This window comes from Strigops habroptila, chromosome 8, assembly GCF_004027225.2.
Source record: "Strigops habroptila isolate Jane chromosome 8, bStrHab1.2.pri, whole genome shotgun sequence".
NCBI lineage: Eukaryota > Metazoa > Chordata > Aves > Psittaciformes > Psittacidae > Strigops > Strigops habroptila.
In genome coordinates, this window is record NC_044284.2 from 56,441,161 (window position 1) to 56,458,486 (window position 17,326).

The 17,326-nt window shown below is 42.3% G+C and overlaps 1 protein-coding gene across 3 annotated transcripts in view; it reads left to right on the top strand.

The window, feature by feature from the left end:
* The first annotated feature begins 3,817 nt into the window (after nt 1–3,817).
* Nucleotides 3,818–17,326, top strand: part of ZFYVE9 (zinc finger FYVE-type containing 9) — a 62,914-nt gene continuing 49,405 nt past the window's right edge. For 2 of the 3 annotated variants that reach the window (XM_030496013.1, XM_030496014.1), the window contains exons 1-2: nt 3,866–4,005; nt 11,593–11,686. The gene's annotated coding sequence lies outside the window, so the exon portion shown is untranslated. Of the gene's footprint in view, nt 4,006–11,592; nt 11,687–17,326 lie in introns of all 3 variants that reach the window. The other variant, XM_030496012.1, reaches the window with a different exon arrangement.

Sequence of the window (17,326 nt, forward strand, 5' to 3'; positions counted from 1 at the left end):
ATTACTTGTTATCAAGCTGCCTCAGATACTTTACATCGTGACTTGTTATTTATGCTTACATCACTTGCAAACTTTGTTAGTGATGATTTTATGCTTTGCTTAGAGACTTCAATACAATATAGTGTAGAACTAATTGCTATAGGCCCCAAACCCACACCCTTTGATGATGACTTCTCACTTCCCCACTTTGTATCTGTCGGTTAGCTAGAGTTTGAACAGTTTAATACGTGTTGTCATGAGTCTGTATCATTCTGGCTTCTTAATTAAAACCCTGCAAGTTACCAAAACAAATATTTTGCAGACCTACTTACCTTGATCAACTAAACTTGTAATGCCATTAAAAAATCAAATTATTCTGGCAAGATTTATTTTCCACATTAATTTGCACTTATTGTGTTTCCATCCTTTAATTTGTTTTTAATCTTGTAATGTAGATAATGTCCCATTATTTTACCCAGAATTCTTGTCAGGCTGGTAGGTCATGATTACCGTGGGCACCCTGTTTACTCTTTTAAAATATTGGTACAATCTTTCATCCAATCCTGTGGAACTTTAACAGTCTTCCAAGATTTATTGAAAATCAACATTAATGGTCTAAAGATACTCTGTGCCAGTGCTTTTAAAACTTTTGGATGAAAGTTACCTAGACCTGCTGATGCCCAACTTTATTAGCTTCTGTTTAACATCCTCCTCAGTGCCTGTTGTAATGGAATGCATTTCATCATCATCATGTGATATTCGTATATCATCTGGCTCTTCCCCAAATACAGACCAGAAACAGTTACTGAGCTCTTCTGCCCTTTCTTACATTATTGTTGGCTGTTCTATTTCCATTTAGTAACAGGCTGAAGCCATTACTAAGCTCCCTTTACCCAGGTTTCTGCAAGTTTTACCAAGTAGTTAAAACCCCCTCGTCTTTAACTCTGTTGTTCATAGATTACTCTTGCATCATTTTTAATCCTGTATCAATTGCCCACAACTCCTAGCTCTGAGTGTACATACGTTGTTACAGAAACACATCTTAGTGTTGACCTTGTAACTCTCCGCTGCCCGCTTCAACTAGGGCATCTCATAGCTTCCCCTCACCTTTCTGACTGTGGTCTTCTCAGTTGCTTTCCAGTTCCCTGCCTTCTGCAAACTGGAGTGTCCTCTTCTACATGCTCTCCTTCATGCCTCTTCCTTGGTAGCATCTCATAGCAAGCTGGGCAAAGATGTTAAGACTTCAGAGAGGTGGTAAACTCAACACCAAATGTCCATGCTATCATGTGGGATACTATTAGGCGTGGTTTCTTATGACAGTGCAGTAGGGGCTCACTGATGTGAGGCTGATTTACATGGAAGAGCTGAAGATACTGTTCAGGGAATTTGTAATTCTGACACTTCCGTTGAGCCTGCCAAGTAGAAGGTCATGGTCCATGTTTTACAGCCTTGCTGGAGCTTGGAATCAAGTTATTGATTTGATTTGTATATAGTGTTTCTCACTATCCATACCCACATATTTCCTGTTTGGACACTAGCAGAGGGAGCACACTGAGAATACAGGCAATCTCCCTGCCTTAAGCTCAGGTGTCTGGCACCACAACTGCCCAGGGCAGCAATCTGAGTTTTGCTGAGTTCTTGCTTCTCTAGATACATCTTCACTGGGAACAAGTCATGTGGCATCCAAGTTACATATAGATACTGAGAGGGGACGAGGCAGGGGACTATGTCCTATGACCTTAACTCATAGAGATGTTTCCCATTGCTCCTTTTTTGCATGCCTTTTTGCATGCATGAGATGACACCTTGGAAAACAGCCAATTAGGACATCCTTTAGGTAAAAACTCTCAATGTTTGGTGAGAACACATTCTAATGAATGGCTGTATGCAGAGAAATTAAAGTAGAACAAAATTATGGTAGTGATATGCCTCTGTGAGACATACTTAGGTGGCAAACCTATGCACTTGCATGCATTTGGCCAGAGGGTACAGAGCATTACACTGCTCACTCTTTAATTCATTTCCCTTTTGTCAGGCAAAAGGAAAATGTGTGTTTAGCAGTCTGAGGTGTTTCATGAGAATGGTTTTGAGGATAGTAATTGTGTATTGGACTGATCTGTGCTTTACAAGCATAACACCACTAATTGCTCGAGAGATAGCAAGTTGGGGTTAACCAGGAACGCTTTACGGGACAAAATAAATTCCATTTCCATTAACATGCTACTACCAGCTATGATTGATTAGCATTTTTTATCTCCTCAGCTCTTTTCCCATGGATTGATGATTCCGTTGATTGGGAGTATCTTGTATTTTCTGCTTGAAAAGCACATAGTTCTACCAGAATCAATGAATAAACATTAAGTGCTTCCCTTTCGTTTCAAGTGGGATGGGCTGATGCTCTTGGAGCAAGCAGGCCTAGATTTTATCACCGGGGCTCATTACACCATATTCACTGCCAGATGCAGGAAGTTAATGGAGAAGCCTAACCTGCTGGGAAGTGATAGCCTGCGAGCGCGAAGACCCGAGGGGCGGGAATGGCGCTGCAACTGCACCAGCAGCCACCACACTCGCCTTTCCCTCCCTCCTGGGGGTGATATGGCGCTCCGCCGCGGCGGGGGGGAGGCCAGAGGCTGAAGGTGAGAGGACCGTGGCGGTTCTTTCCCCCTTCCCTCGGCGCGGGGCGAGCCGGTCCTGAGGGGGAGCCGAGGTGAGGCACTGCTGAGGCGAGGGTTTCCCTGAGGCGGGGTCCTACCTGAGGCGAGGGGCTCTCTGAGGCGGGAGGCTCCATGAGACGAGTGCTCACTGAGGCGGGGGCTCTCTGAGGCGGGAGGCTCCATGAGACGAGTGCTCACTGAGGCGGGGGCTCTCTGAAGCAAGGGGCTCCATGAGGCGGGTTCCTACCTGAAGCGGGGGGCTCCGTGAGGTGGGTTCCTACCTGAAGCGGGGGGCTCTCTGAGGCGGGGTCCTACCTGAGGCGGGGGGGGGCTCCCCGAGACGAGTGCTCCCTGAGGCGGGGGCTCCCTGAAGCGAGGGGCTCCACGAGGCAAGGCGGCGGGCGTCCGCGCGGGACTTTCTTTTAGTGAGACTCAGTTATGGATGGCACAACCTGTCAGCTTGCCATCGCCGTTCTGACACTGTTCCTGTGAGGAACGACCATGTGTTTTTTGTTTTTTTTTTTCTCCCTGAAATCCAGCTTTGCTTTAGAGTTAACGTGTCTTTGAGCGGATGGCTCCGCGCTCATGCACCCCTCAGGGTAGCCGTGTAGCCGTGCACGGGCGGCTGCGGGTGTCCCGCAGGACGGGGTGCCCCTGTCTTGGTTTTCAAGGTACTTCAATATGAAATGGTGAAATAAACCACGAACGGCTCCCAGCCGCGAACCCTCCAGCCTGCGGAGGGTTCGTCCCCCGGCCGCGCAGTACCCGGTAGCGGTGGGTGCGTCCCCGCAGCGCGGGCAGCGGTACGGCCGCGCCTCACACAGCTCCTCTGCCGGGCTGCCTGCGGCTGGTGCCGCCCTCCCTCCGCGTCTCCATGTGTGCGGAGCGGGGTGTGCAGGCGGGAGGCCCTGGCTGCGGGGCCGCGCGGGCTCGGCGGGACCCCGCGGTGGGGTGAGCGGGTGGGCTCTCTCCGCGCCGCGGCCGTTGCGTCCCCCGCGCCGGGTGACTCCTCCCGCTCTCCGCTTGTGGACGCCCGCCGGCAAGCGGCCGAGCCGGAGGCGGCGGCGCGGCCTGCCCGGCCCCCCGTGCCGCGGGGCGGGGGTGCGGCAGGCTCCGCACTGCCTCCCCGGCGGTGCCGCAGTGCCGTGCGCTGCCGCTGGGGCCGGCCAGGGGGCGCTGGCTGCCGGTAGCTGCGGCGGCCTTGGCCGCGGAGCCAGCGAGCGAGCCCGGCTGGCAGGCGGCGAGGGCGGGCGCCGGCCTCTCCAGCGCTCGCAGGGTCTGCGGGGCCCGCCCGGCAGCGAGCGGCGGCGGAGCGCGGCCCCGGGGGATCCCCCTCGCCATGCAGACCCGGCGGCGCCTGCTGCCTCTCGAGGTGAGTGAGCGCCGCGCAGCCCTGCGCCCCCAGGCCCGGGAGGCCGGGGTACCACGCTCCCCAGGCCCCTGCCGCCCGCAGCGAGGCCCCGCGGGCGGGCGGGCGGTGAGGGCTCCGACGCCTCAGCGGAGCCGCCGTATCGCCGACCCCGCCCCAGCCCAGGGCCCGGGGGGCTCCGGGTGCCCCCTCACCCCGCCGCCCTTGTCCTCCGCACGCCGCCGAGGAGAGAGGCGCTTCGTCGCCGAGGGGGAAGGCAGCGATCGCCCCTTAGCCTGCACCGGCGGTGGTCCTGCGAGCCCCCTCCTCGCCATTCCCTCCCGTCCCCGGGTGCCTGTACTGGGTGACCCCCTCGCTCAGCGCGGCCGGAGCACCTTTCACCCCACGCCGGCGATCCTAGAGAAGGGAGAAACAGCTTTTGCTGTCCTCCATCGGGGCTGCCCCCTGGGAGGACACCCCCGGTGCGCTCGGGTGCCGAGCGAGGCGAGGCTGTTCCCGGGCCGGCCGGGGCCCGGGGCCGCGCCGTGCGCACGGAGGCAGCGGGCAGGCTCGGTCCCGGCCCGGAGCGGGGAGGATCCCTATTCGCCTCTGGTGCCCTTTTTATGGCCTGATCCCCGCTCTGTCCCCGGGCAGGGAATGCGACTTGCTCATCGCGATGTGTAACAAGTCACTCCTGCAATGGTGGTAGTGGTGGAGGGGGATGGGGCGAGCGGGCGGGATGCGTTTTATAACATCTCTAATTACGTGAAACTGTGGTCATGTCTCACTCTAAGAATAACTGGCACTCTTGGCATGTCAGACTTCTTGCAGAGGTGGGTTAGTTGCTTGCTCATAAATGTTATGGTTAAATAGGTGTGTGTGGTGGAGGGTGGCTGAAGAACTGTTTTTATCTCGTTAACGAGACAGAGAAACAAGTAGCGGATGGAAATTGATAGACTTTATGTTTTCGTTTTAACTATCTTGTTTATTTATCGACACGAAATTCCTGATTATTTACTGACAGAGGTTTTTCGGGGGGGTTAATTTTTACACACATTTTCATTCAGTTCAAATATCAGAAGTTGACTGAATTCCTGCAGTGTTTTTGCTAAGTATGGTTGTATCAGAATTTCTGAATAACACTGCCCTCATTATTTTAGTCCAGGCTGTATCCAAAAGTGGAAGGAGCCCTGTATAAACAAGTAAGATAATCACAAAAAAAGATATTTTACTTGAATAAAAGCTTTTCTTTTCTTTGGGCAGCATTCAACTGCCTAGGCAATGTTTTAAGACATTGTAATTAACTTTTATTAGCAATCATTTTTGATTGCATGGAATGAATCCAGATTTTTAGATACACCTTCAGTGGCTGAAACAACATCAAAATCCTTTGTTACTGCCTGAGCCCAGTAGTGTGCTTCTTTGTGTAAAGTTATGGCATGTGATACAAGATGAGAAGAACAGTCTCCTTGACCCAAGAGAGATGAAATTAAAAATCTCTTCAGAGGCTTGGGGAATCTGAAATGGAAGCTGAAGAAGGGCCTCAAACCTCAAACAAGCTTCCCTCTAATTCAGGCCCTGCTCTGCACCTCACAAGTCACCATGTTCTAACACACTGTGATTGATTCTCATTGCTTTATGGTGCTTTCTTTAGTGTGTGAAAGAAGAAGAAAACCACCCCAAAACTGCAGTGCCGACTCCTGGATTGGGTGTTATTTTTGTGTGGTAGCTTTGAGCCAGTTATTAGGCTGGGGATTAAATACTTTCAAACACACATTTCAGGATCTGAGGCCTGGGGCTAAAACTGAGATGAAATACAGTTGGTTTTTTTATTTTGGCATAAAGTCTGACTGTGAGTGTCTCGGGGAACAAAAGTAGAGGCTGAACAAAGATGCACTATTAAAACCTGTGGCCAAAGAATGATAAGCTTTTAATGTCTGTTGTTGCCTGTCCACTTGCTGTGCCAGCTTTAGCAGAAAATAGCTTCCTAGTTTTCAGGTTTATAGGCTGTCTATAAAACATTACCTGGCAATTATTTTGCAAAAGGATTACCGTGAAGTTTTGCTTTTCATTAGAAGTTGGCCAAAAAACCCTGGATTTTTGGGAAGAAGTTGTGTATTCATGTATTGTTGATCAGAAAAATCTTTTTGATGCACTAAGCTGAGATTCTTCCAAATAAAAGTGAGTTTCTTGACAGAAAATCAGATGAGGGGTAATAGTTTCAGTGCATGGTTAGTCTGTGTGCTGATGAATCAGTGATCTCTTCCGGAACATTGTACTGTGAAAGCTTTATATAAAGGCTACTGTTTATTTTTTAATGTAATTAAAGTCTGTAAAGAAGCTGAAAGGTGACCCGCTTTAGAGCTCTATTTGTGATTCTTTATGAGACTTGAACTTTGAAATGAAATGTGAACTAACATGCTGAGTTTTCCCTCTTGTTGTTTTTGTGAAGGATTGAGAAATGCGTCCATACAATGAGACCAAAAGTTTACAAAGCTTTTTGGCTTGATAAGAAATGCATAGTCAAGAGTAAATGGCTGAAAGTAAGTTAAAGTATTAAGTTTTAGGCGATTGAAACGGCTTTTACTTCTGTGTTCGTTTCAAGTGTTGGGTACATCTTGCAACATGAATTAATGTAAGTGGATGGGAAGGTTTAAAAGATCTGTTAAGGATCTTTCATTGACATAGTAGTTTCTCTTACATTAGAATTCAGAATACATACATATTTCTTTGACTAGTGGCTAGAGCAAAGCATGCTGTGTAGTTATCAAAAGAATAACACACTTTGAAAAATCTGTGTGATAAAAATAAATTACCTTTATAATAATACAAATATATATTTTATAAATAATAATTATTTAATTTATAGATTTAGATTATTTTTATAGGCAAATAAAGTACTTCCTACTTAGTGTTTGGCTGGCTGGGTTTCACTTGTTTGAAACTAAACCATAACACAGTTTCTTTTTTTACAATTTAGCTGTTAAGATTCTTTTTATTCATTGAACATTTGTAGATTTTAAGGTGCCCTGTTAAATCTTTGAGTGTAATTCTCAGCTGGTGGTTGTGGGAAGGAATGAGTGTGTGTTATACATATAACATTAAACTATGTCATTCCTTAAAATGTTAGTTTCCAGAGAAAATGACAAGACATTGCAGATCCCAGGACTTTTTTGTTGGGATTAGTGGAATGCTGCACTCGGTGCTTCTGTCTTTGGAGTGGATTTGTTTTCTTAATGTGCTTTATGATGTTTTCTCCCTTTTGCCTTCTACACATGTGGAGTTTGGGATAGTTAGAAATGCTGCTGTTCAGATTGCCATAGCAGACAGGTGGAATACTTTTAAGGGCAGTTTATATTTATTCTTTCACTGAGTCTTTTCAGTATTGTTTATTACTGGAACATTAAAACAGCAATTACATTACTGTTGTATTGCTAGAATAAATAAGTACAAATATGTAATATTGATACTTACTTTTCAGAAATAACAACGTTCCAACTAGTACATCAGCATCAAATGAAGGTGAATGGTAAAGGAAATCCATAAAGGGTCAATTAAACCATTTTAAAGGCCATTACTAGAGAAATGTAATTAATTTAGAACCAAAGGTTCAAGACAAACAGTGCGTGGCCAGGAACTTATGGGTGACAACACTGGATAAATTGTTCCTTCCGTATTCTTTCATCCGGATCTGCTCAAGTGGGAGTTGACTTAAAGAAGCAAGTCCAGTCAGTTGGATTTTACAGACATAGTTCTGTGTGAAAACCAGGTGTGGAGTCACAATCTGTAGATTTTCTATGGTTTAGGAAGCGTGAAGCTAGAATGCTCTCTGAATAGCTTCTCTGATACCTTCAGCCTAAGTATATACTAAGGCAATAGTTGTCTTAGTTGTGAAGGCCATTGAGGGGAGAGCTTAAACTGAACATCGTTTTGCTTACATGTAAAATTAAGTAGTTTGGAAATCTCAATATGTGGCAGTCTGACCATATGGTATGTTTTGAAGCTTTGGTGTCCATATATTTATTAAACTTTTCATATATTCTGTCCCCAGCGTCCATTGTACATTGGGCAAATAAAAACATGGACTTCAGCATTGGATTTCCACTTGCATAGGTTTTTTGTTGTCTCTATGTTCTTGAGTAGCAATTACTAACCTTCATATTGGATAATGCTCATGGCTGTATCCTCTATATTTTGTCCTTATGTTGTATATGGAATATATAAATACCTTTTTCTTGTTTGCTGTATATGTTGTTTATATCTCTGATATTTTGGTGGCAACTGTAGCTACAAATTTACTTTATGAGTCAGAGGGGTCACTGTAGTTTCAGTTGTTTAAGGGAATACACCGAAGGTCCAGAAGCATTCTGGTATGTTCTGCTAGGATCATCTGAGGTTTTCTGTCAAGAGTTGTGTTACATGCTGCTAGTATATATTTTGCTTCTGTTTTCTATGCTTTTTCCCCCTCCTTTTAATATCAGGAGGAAGCTTGATGAATGTTTCTCAGACACTGATAGCATAATGAAGTTGTGTAGGACTTTTCAATTGGAACTGGTATTGCCAGTTAATAATTTTTCTTCAAATTGTTTTGTTGGATTCCTGTTACTGGTTTGGTTCCAGCAGAGCAACAAAGGTAGAAAGCTTTCTACAGGAGGCTTGAGGCATCAACTGATACCTGAGACAGTGATGCTGAACCCTGGTTTAGGGTATGGATTTGTATATAAAATAATGCAGTAATGTGTCTTTGCTAGTGTCTTCTTGCTTTTTGGATTGGCTCAAGCTAAACTGATGTTTGTAGTTAGAAAAAAAGCACTAAAGCCTCATGTAGATAAAACTGGAACTGTGTTTTTTTAATGCTGTTATCTATGTATGAAAATACTTCTGTGTTGTAGATTTAATTTTGATCAGTATTTTAGGAGTGTTCCGCAGCTATTCTTCATTAGTGACAGAGGAATTAGGCATGATCAGAGATGCTGGAAATGTTTTGAGCCTTTGCATTATGACTACACTTACTTGTAATGTTTCATTGTGAGTCTTGCTTATTGACTTCTTGTACTTCAGTTTTGCCAAAGAGCAGTCATGGGCCTGCATAAAAAGGCAAAATGTTTAGTGTATGTGGTGAAGTGGTGGCTGGGAGGAACCTGTCCTTCCCTCTTCCCAGTATGCAAAGAATCCAGAGGTCATTTCCTATCAGGTGATAATTTGAAATTAGGCCATACTTATGTCAGAGATTCATGTGTCTCTATCAATTAGAGAAGTGCTGTAGCTGCCCTAGTAATACTTACCAGCCTTACTTCTGGATTCTTGCAGTCTAAAATGACTGTAATAGGAAAGCTTTTATTTACTTCTGTGGTATACTGAAGCCTATTTTTATAAATAATACAGCTCAATCTTTATACACGTGCTCTGTGTACAGCATTTGTATTTCACTCTAAGTTTAACATTTTATTTGGAGGAGTAGTATGGGTGAAATACATTAGAAAATCCATAGAAGATTGTCAGTGGAGGAACATACACTGGTACATTTTTCTAAGCAGAACGATGAACTTAAAAGGAGTTGGTAATGTTCAGTGTGAGAAGCAGATCAAAGAGCTTTCTGAATTGCATAACAGCTTCTTTATCTGTGAATGACACTGACTATTAGAGGAGCTTTTCTGTTTCCAGATTCAGTTTTGTAGTGTCAAAACTCTGCTTTGAACTCAGTGTACATGTTGACTTACCTGCTTGCACTCTGAGGGTGATCTAGAAGATTGATTTAGGATGACTAAAATCAAGGTTGAGCCATTTGAAGCTGTGAATTTATAGTTATATCGTTTTATAAATTCAAGAAAAATTGGTAAATCATGTGAATATGCATAATATTTATTGCTTTATTGGGTTGCCAGTCACATTATTGGAAGTTTGGGAGATACTACAGGATACAATAATTGCATTTTCAGATCTGTGACTTTTTGTTAGTTATTATTTACTGTGCTTTTCTTGCATTTCTTTTAACTGGGACAGTGAAACTGTTTCCTGTTCTTCATCAACAGCTTTGATTCCCCTTTCCCCCAATTCCCTCCCATGTTTTTAATGCTTGGACTTTTAAGAGGAAGGTTTAAGAATTGTGTCAGTAGTAGTAAAATATGGGGCCTGGTTTCTGGTCATCTAGATGCCTCTGGTCTGTGTTGCGCTCAGACCTTATTCTGATCTTGGGTGTGCCACACATCCAGTATCTCTGAGGTGGACTTTGGTTATCTCTGTGGGGTGACTTAGGCCATCCCCCAGTCATTGTGCTGAAGATGCCTGGCAGAACTGAATTTGTATTCCCTCTTCAAGTTCTGCAGCTCTGAGCTTTGCATGTCAATTTAAACAAAATCAAATGAATTTTGTTTCTGTACCAGATTGGGAAGTGCAGTGGCTGAAGAGGTAGCTCATTTGCTTGTTCTGCGGGTGTTGTAGAGAAGGAAAGGCAAGTGGGCCTCGGTGATCTATCAGAGAAGGGGAGTGGATATCTGGTACTGGTGATTTCTTAAGTAAACACGATATAAAAGTGTTTATATTGGATCTTCCACTAACTACCGAATAGGGATAATGCTTACCTAGCTTTTTAGGACATCACAGATCCAAGGAGCATGTTGCCAGATGTCATGCAAGACTGAGGACTGAGAACTGGGCTTGATTAAGCTGTTGCTCAAAAGAGCTGAGTGGTTCCTGGACTGAGTCAGTGGAGTGCGTTGGTGCAGTGATAAAGGATCTCTCATCACTCTTGGTGAAACAGTGGAAATCTAAATCCAGATTAGTTTCTGATGGCTAGGACCTGCTTTCCACTCATAATTCTTTAGAATTTATGAAAGATTTTGTAAGTAGCAGGGAAATTCTTACAGGATCTGGAGATGGAGAGAACTATGTTTTGTTTTGAATTAGAAGATGTGTTGAATGAGTTTTATAGTGTAAACTGAATCTGATGTTATACATAGCGATGTCCTTTGAGATACTTTATTGGTGTCTACCATCACTGGAATGAAAGAAGCTTGTTTTTCTGTAGATTTAAATCCTTTTTGCCCCTTAGTGTCTCTTCCTTCCCTTCCTCCTGTGCAGTAACCCCAGCTTTCTCACATAACACCATAATTCTGTTTTCTCCAGAGCTGTGTGGGTATTGATTGCCCAGCAGGTTGCTGCCAAAAATACATATAGCAGTTGGCTTTTCCCTTGGAGGACAGTCATTTGAATTTGTTTTTACTGTGCAGATGCTAATTTTCATGAATGTATGTGTTTCTTTAAAAATTACCATAAAGAATAGTAAATGACCAATATGATCCCATATTCTTCATTTCTGTGGGAGATCAGATTAAAGATACAACACTTGAAAAGTGATAATAGCTGAACACTTACCAGTATGTAAGTCCTCTTCTTACTTGTGTTGCTGAGACTCTGAATAGCAAGTTTTCTTTGTAAGGTGGAGGAGATACAAAAGTTACGTGGTTAAAATAAACCCGTCATGTCAATGTAATTTTTTATTCCCTATCATCTGCGCTGTAATGCAGATAACTGAACATTAAATATGAATTGAGATCACATAAGAGGAAAGTTTCTTCTTTGCCTATTATTTTTATTTTTTCATTTAGCTAGGAGCCTTTTTGAACTTACATGTTCTTCTGCAATGCTGTAGAAATACATGCTATAGCTTGCTTCTGAGGCTTGTGTTTCGTACAGAAAGGAACAGGTATGTGATTTACAACCTCTTTGGGGTTTATACCTCGGTATATAGATACTGTTCTTGTTTCCTGGCCAGTTTGATAGCTTAGCAGAGCATACTGGTTGTCCTCATGTTACAGAGTTACATTGTGGGTGCTATTTTGGTTCATTCAAAATTAGTATTTTAATGATCTCTTACTTGGTGAACTTGAAAATATGTTCAAAGCCCTCTTCTTAAGCTACATTATTAAGAGAGTGCTTTAAATATATGTATTGAAACAGCCTCTTAACTGAAACATCAACTTGCATTGATGTAGGAATTTCATACTGTGTTTTTGTATAAATGAGGAAGGTTGAATAAAACCCCAGTATACTTCATGTATTTCACATGCGTTCCTTGAGTCTTTTGTAAATGTAAAAGGTCATTACTTTAGGCATCAGTCTACCTACGTACTTGTGTGCGTTCGAGTAATTACGTTAATGCACTGGCATAATAGCCTCTCCATTGTGTTTACCTTAGTTTTAGTTAACAAGTCACCTGTAAAATGCATTTTAACCTATTGCTGGAATTTGCACCTAGATTTTTAGTTCTTTTTTTGGTATACTCCTGTAGAATGAACACGGGTTTTATTATGACAGGAATTAGTAATGGTTTCTTGAGAGTTATGGACAATAAATGCATCTATTTGTAGTGGTTTGGGGGTTGTGTCCTCATTCTTTTCTTGTAATGCCCTTTATCTCTCTTCGGTCTCTCTTTTTTCCCTTTTTTTCCATTAAGCATCATTTCTGTACAGAGGGCTTGTAGATGCAGTTGTACTTTCTTCTACTTTGAGAAAATATGTAATAATGGCTCTTACATAGTTATTAATACCTCTTAACTAGAAGTTTCTGATACAGAAATGCTTGAGGAAAGCAGGTAGCTGTGCTCATCCTGGATGTTTACTACCCAGTGTGTGTATGTGTCAAAAACTGTATTTCACAGGCTAAAAGGCTGAGGGTTGAAATGAATTTGTGAAGGAGCCATGATGACGGTGTATAAAGACAAGGACAGATGGAAAGCAGGTTGACAGTGAACACAATTACAATGATTTCTTACGATTTGACTGCTGTTTTGGTCGCATGTTTTGTCTTATTCAATAGCTGTTTTGTCTAAAGGCTTTCATTTATGTTTGCAAAGTGGATGCATCACCATTGCTGTTGGGTTTGTTCCCACTATTGCTAGAAATCAGAAATAATATTGTGTGGTTAATAACTGGTTTGCAGTTTACAACTGGTTTATACCAGTGGTTCGGAACAGTAATGTTGAAATATATTTTTGTCAGAGAAGGAAGGAAGCATGGGTAGGGAGAAGGAAAATGGATGCAGGAAGACGTGAATGGGGAAAGAATGTGTTTGAGAGAGGATAAGAAGACTAACAGACAAAGAAAACAGAACACAAGAATATACTATGGTCTGAGAAGGAGAAGTAAAGAGGTAGGGATTCATGGCTGAGCGGAATCAATCATGGGTTCAGTGGATAAAAGAAGTGGCAGAGGTTTCTTGGTTTAGTCTATACGAGAGATGTTACATCTGAGTTTAGGAGGATTTGATGTTCCTGGAGCTCCATAAGATTTCTGAAAACTATACTTTGACTCATTAATAATGAATGCTTTCAAATTTTATTTTTTTTAATTATTATATTTTTATCTATTAAGCCTTTATTTCCCATGACTGCCAACAATGACACAGAATTATGGGCACTTAGTTTTGTAACTAAAACTTTACTGAGTATTACAGAAATTCTAAGTAAGTGTCCTGATGTGTATATTGCACCACTGCAGCAGTGAAAAAAACCCAACTTTATAGCAAATCTGAGTGCAAGTTACTCACCATTTATGCTGGTAGTGCTCAGTCCCATCAGCACTGTTAAAAGCATGTTAATGGACCTCAGGTTAAATGGGAACTGTACGCAGAAATAGCAGTTTCAGTACACACTGTTACCATGGATGTACTGACTTGTATTGAGTTACTAGTTGCAGATGACTTGAGACATAACGCGCTGTAAGCATCAGCAATGTAGTTAGATCATCATCACAAACACAGGAGTGGGAGTGAACTTTGCTACGTTTGACAAGACAACAGTGTTTCATAATGTGTTTGTATTGTGTGTGTGTATATATATGTTTAATCTTGGTGTGATATGAATAGAAAGGTCAACACAAAATGGGAATTGAAAGTTCATAGAATCACAGACTGGTTTGGGTTGGAAGGGACCTTAAAGCTCATCCAGTTCCAACCCCTGCCACGGGCAGGGGCACCTTCCACTAGAGCAGGTTGCTCCAAGCCCCTGTGTCCAACCTGGCCTTGAACACTGCCAGGGATGGGGCAGCCACAGCTTCTCTGGGCACCCTGTGCCAGTGCCTCATCACTCTCATAGTGAAGAATTTCTTCCTAATATCTAACCTATGTCTTCCCTCTTTCAGTTTAAACCATCCCTCCTTGTTCTATCATGATCTGTTCTTGTAAAATGCCCTTTCCAGGTTTCTAGTGTGTTGATAAAGGTGGCTTTAGCAGCTGATTGGCTGCTCCTCAGTAGAAGGTGACTGTAGGCTTTCAGACCTTCCTCTGTACAGATTGTCCTTTCTCTAAAGAGCAGCTGAGTGCATAAATTGTGTCACTTCTAGCAGCTTCTCTCCCCAGTGGGTTCAACTCAGAATTGATGGGCTAGTCAATGGTAGGTAGCAAGGCAGTTTCTCTCTTTACCTGTTGTCCTTTTCCTCTGTCCCATTCTGGTTGCATGGCACTAATGGCTTTTATTAGCAGATACAGATTTTGCTCACAGTGCCTGCAAGTATTGGCCCCTCGTGGGTTTTTTGAAAAGGACAGTTCCTTGGCAGTTGTAGGCATGTAATTAGTGATTCTTGGGGACCTCAGTCAGTGTTTCCCTCATTGCCCAAATCTAGGAAACATCTGAAACAACGATCAGTATATTTGGGATACATTCTTCTTACTGCCCTACATTAGAAAGAAGAAAAACTCATAAACTATTAGAATACAGGATTAATCCACTCAGATACATATTGTGGAACGTTAATTTTATTCTTCAAATCTGTTACACATTAATGTCTAATAGTCAAAACCTTATTTCTGAAATACAGAAACATAAAAAGTCATCTTATAAATCTGTTTATTCTATATGGCTTAGTTTGTGTTTGAATAAAGTTAAATATCAGCTTCAGTTCAGTATGTTAAATATATTGATTTGTTTTTTAAAAGCACATTGTTACATTAATGGCATTACACGGAATCCATCCACAAATTAACAAACATGATTTCATATTAAATTTATGTTTAATATGCTGTGCATTAATTTCTTTGGTAGGCTACAATATTTATAGTTGGGAGTTGTACAAAGCAAAGTGTTACAAAGCATTAGATTTATAAACCACTAAATTTTGAAGTGAGCTCTATGAACGTATGAATAAGCTCAGGAAAGCATTTTCTCTTTTCTTGCCAACTGAATTCCTTTGGAAAACCTTGCAGGGATGGCAGCAGTGTGGTGTAAACTTGTCTACTTGTACTTCCAAAGAGCTGGTGATGGAGACACTTTCAAGGCAGGCAAAAGTAGTTATGCAAGAGGGAAAGGGGGGTGCGTGGTTCCTTGTCTGCAGGTGTGGAGGGCTCTGCCTCTGTGCTGTTTTGGCAAGGCTGGGTTTCGTGTGCAGAAAATAAATCAATGTCTTTCTCCTTGAAATAGTAAAAAGTGTAGGAAATGGAATTTATTTTCTCCTGCAAACTGTTATAAATCAGGTGTCCTTTTCAGTTGGGCTGCTTCCTCTTATTCACTGGGGGACTCAGGTTGATAATGTTGCTATAATTTTTCTTGTCTCCCTGTTGCTTTTGACTGTGATACTTTCTATAACGCCCCTTTGAAGTTGCTGCTCTTTTGACTGCCTTACTACTGCTCTGGCATGTGTGAATGTCTCCTTATGGAAACTTGGCTGGAGACAAAAGTGAAAATAATAGCTTTAAAATGGCATGGAGAAAAGTCAAGGGAAAAGATGCAAATATTAGTGAAATAATTAGAAAGACTGTATTCTGCTTTAGGTGCTGTCCATCTGTTTGTTCAGCTGATTAGAAAAAGAACAAACCAATGCAACACTGAAATAGTTTATCTTTTGTCAGCATTCTTGGGTCATGAGCTGGTACAAAGTGTTGTATTACACAGAAGGAGCCTGCCATGCCCCAGTCTACTCTTTGGTTAATTTACATTGAGCAGTAGGAACATCAGCAAATTGTGAGATAAAAACCCAAAAGATACATGATCATCCTGAGCTTTTGGTGCAGGGAAAGGATTAGCAGTGACTGTATCATGTTTATGTTTGTTACATTTAATCTCCTGCTGCTGTTTTTAGTATTTTGTATTCAATAGATTTATGGTGAGTTTTAATGGGATTTTCTAATCCTCAACTGTTTTTTAGACAAGGTACTTTGAAAAATCCTGTTGTTACTTGCTGAGTCTCCTTTAATAAATCAGAATTTTAAACCCAATTATTTTCTTGTTTCCCACTTGCATTGCATGGCTGCCACTTTAATTTATTCGTAGAACTATTCATGTTGAAATGTTTAATTTTCAGCCTAATCCATACCAGTTGCGGGTGCTGCTGTGACAGTGTATCCCAAGACAGGTCTGGAGGATTGCCTTTGCTGGAGGAGCGTTCTTGGGTAGTATTTAGTCTTTCTACTTACATTAATTCTTAAAAAATAATACAAACACGTAGAGTCATAGAATCAGCTAGGTTGGAAAAGACCTTTAAGATTGTCAAGTCCAACCTTTATCCCAGGACTGCCAAGGCCACCACTAAACCATGTCCCTGAGGGCCTCGTCTACATGGTTTTTGAACTTCCAGGGACACGTTCATGTGAAACTCGGCTGAAAGTTTCTGCTTCGTTTAAGAGAGGCCAAGAAGGAACCGTTATGAAGTGACAAATGTGTTGGGCACATGGTAAAGTACCATTATTCCAAGCATTTCATCACTTGAGTGAAGAAAAACCACCTTTTCCACTTGGGAAGATTTAGCTTCCACATTAACTGATCAGATAAAATAATTCACATTGCATAACTGGTGTGTGTCCTGAAACTTTCCTTTTCCCCTCTTGTCTAAGTACAGTGTTTTCCTAATGCTACAGTATTTCTTCTTGTAGTCTTTATTCCTGCAATGTTGGAACCTGAATATGTCTGCTGTCTGTGGTCTCTCCGAATCTCCCATCTGATAGTTCCAGAGTGCAGACAAGTGAGGAAGTTGCCAGCGTTGAAATCTGGGTTTGCGTTTGAGATAATGCCTAGTTCAACTAATCCAGCAATAATGAAGTGCCTTAAAATGGCTGCAAATGTATTCCTGCCTACTCAAAGACATCTCACTGGTAGCACATTATAGAGGATCTGTAGTGTAGTTAAGAGTTGGATTCTTGCCAGTAGATGGGAGCATTTTTTAGCATCTCTTCATGCTTTGAGCATTTTCCGCATTTTTTTAACATAGTATCGAAATTGCTTCTTTTTCAGTCTCTTTCCATTTATTATAAGCTATTCCAATTTGCACTGGTTCAAATTACTTCCATTTCATGTTGTAAACATTTTTTTACATTCTTTTTTTTGTGGAAGATATTTCTAATTTTGTATTTTTAGAGA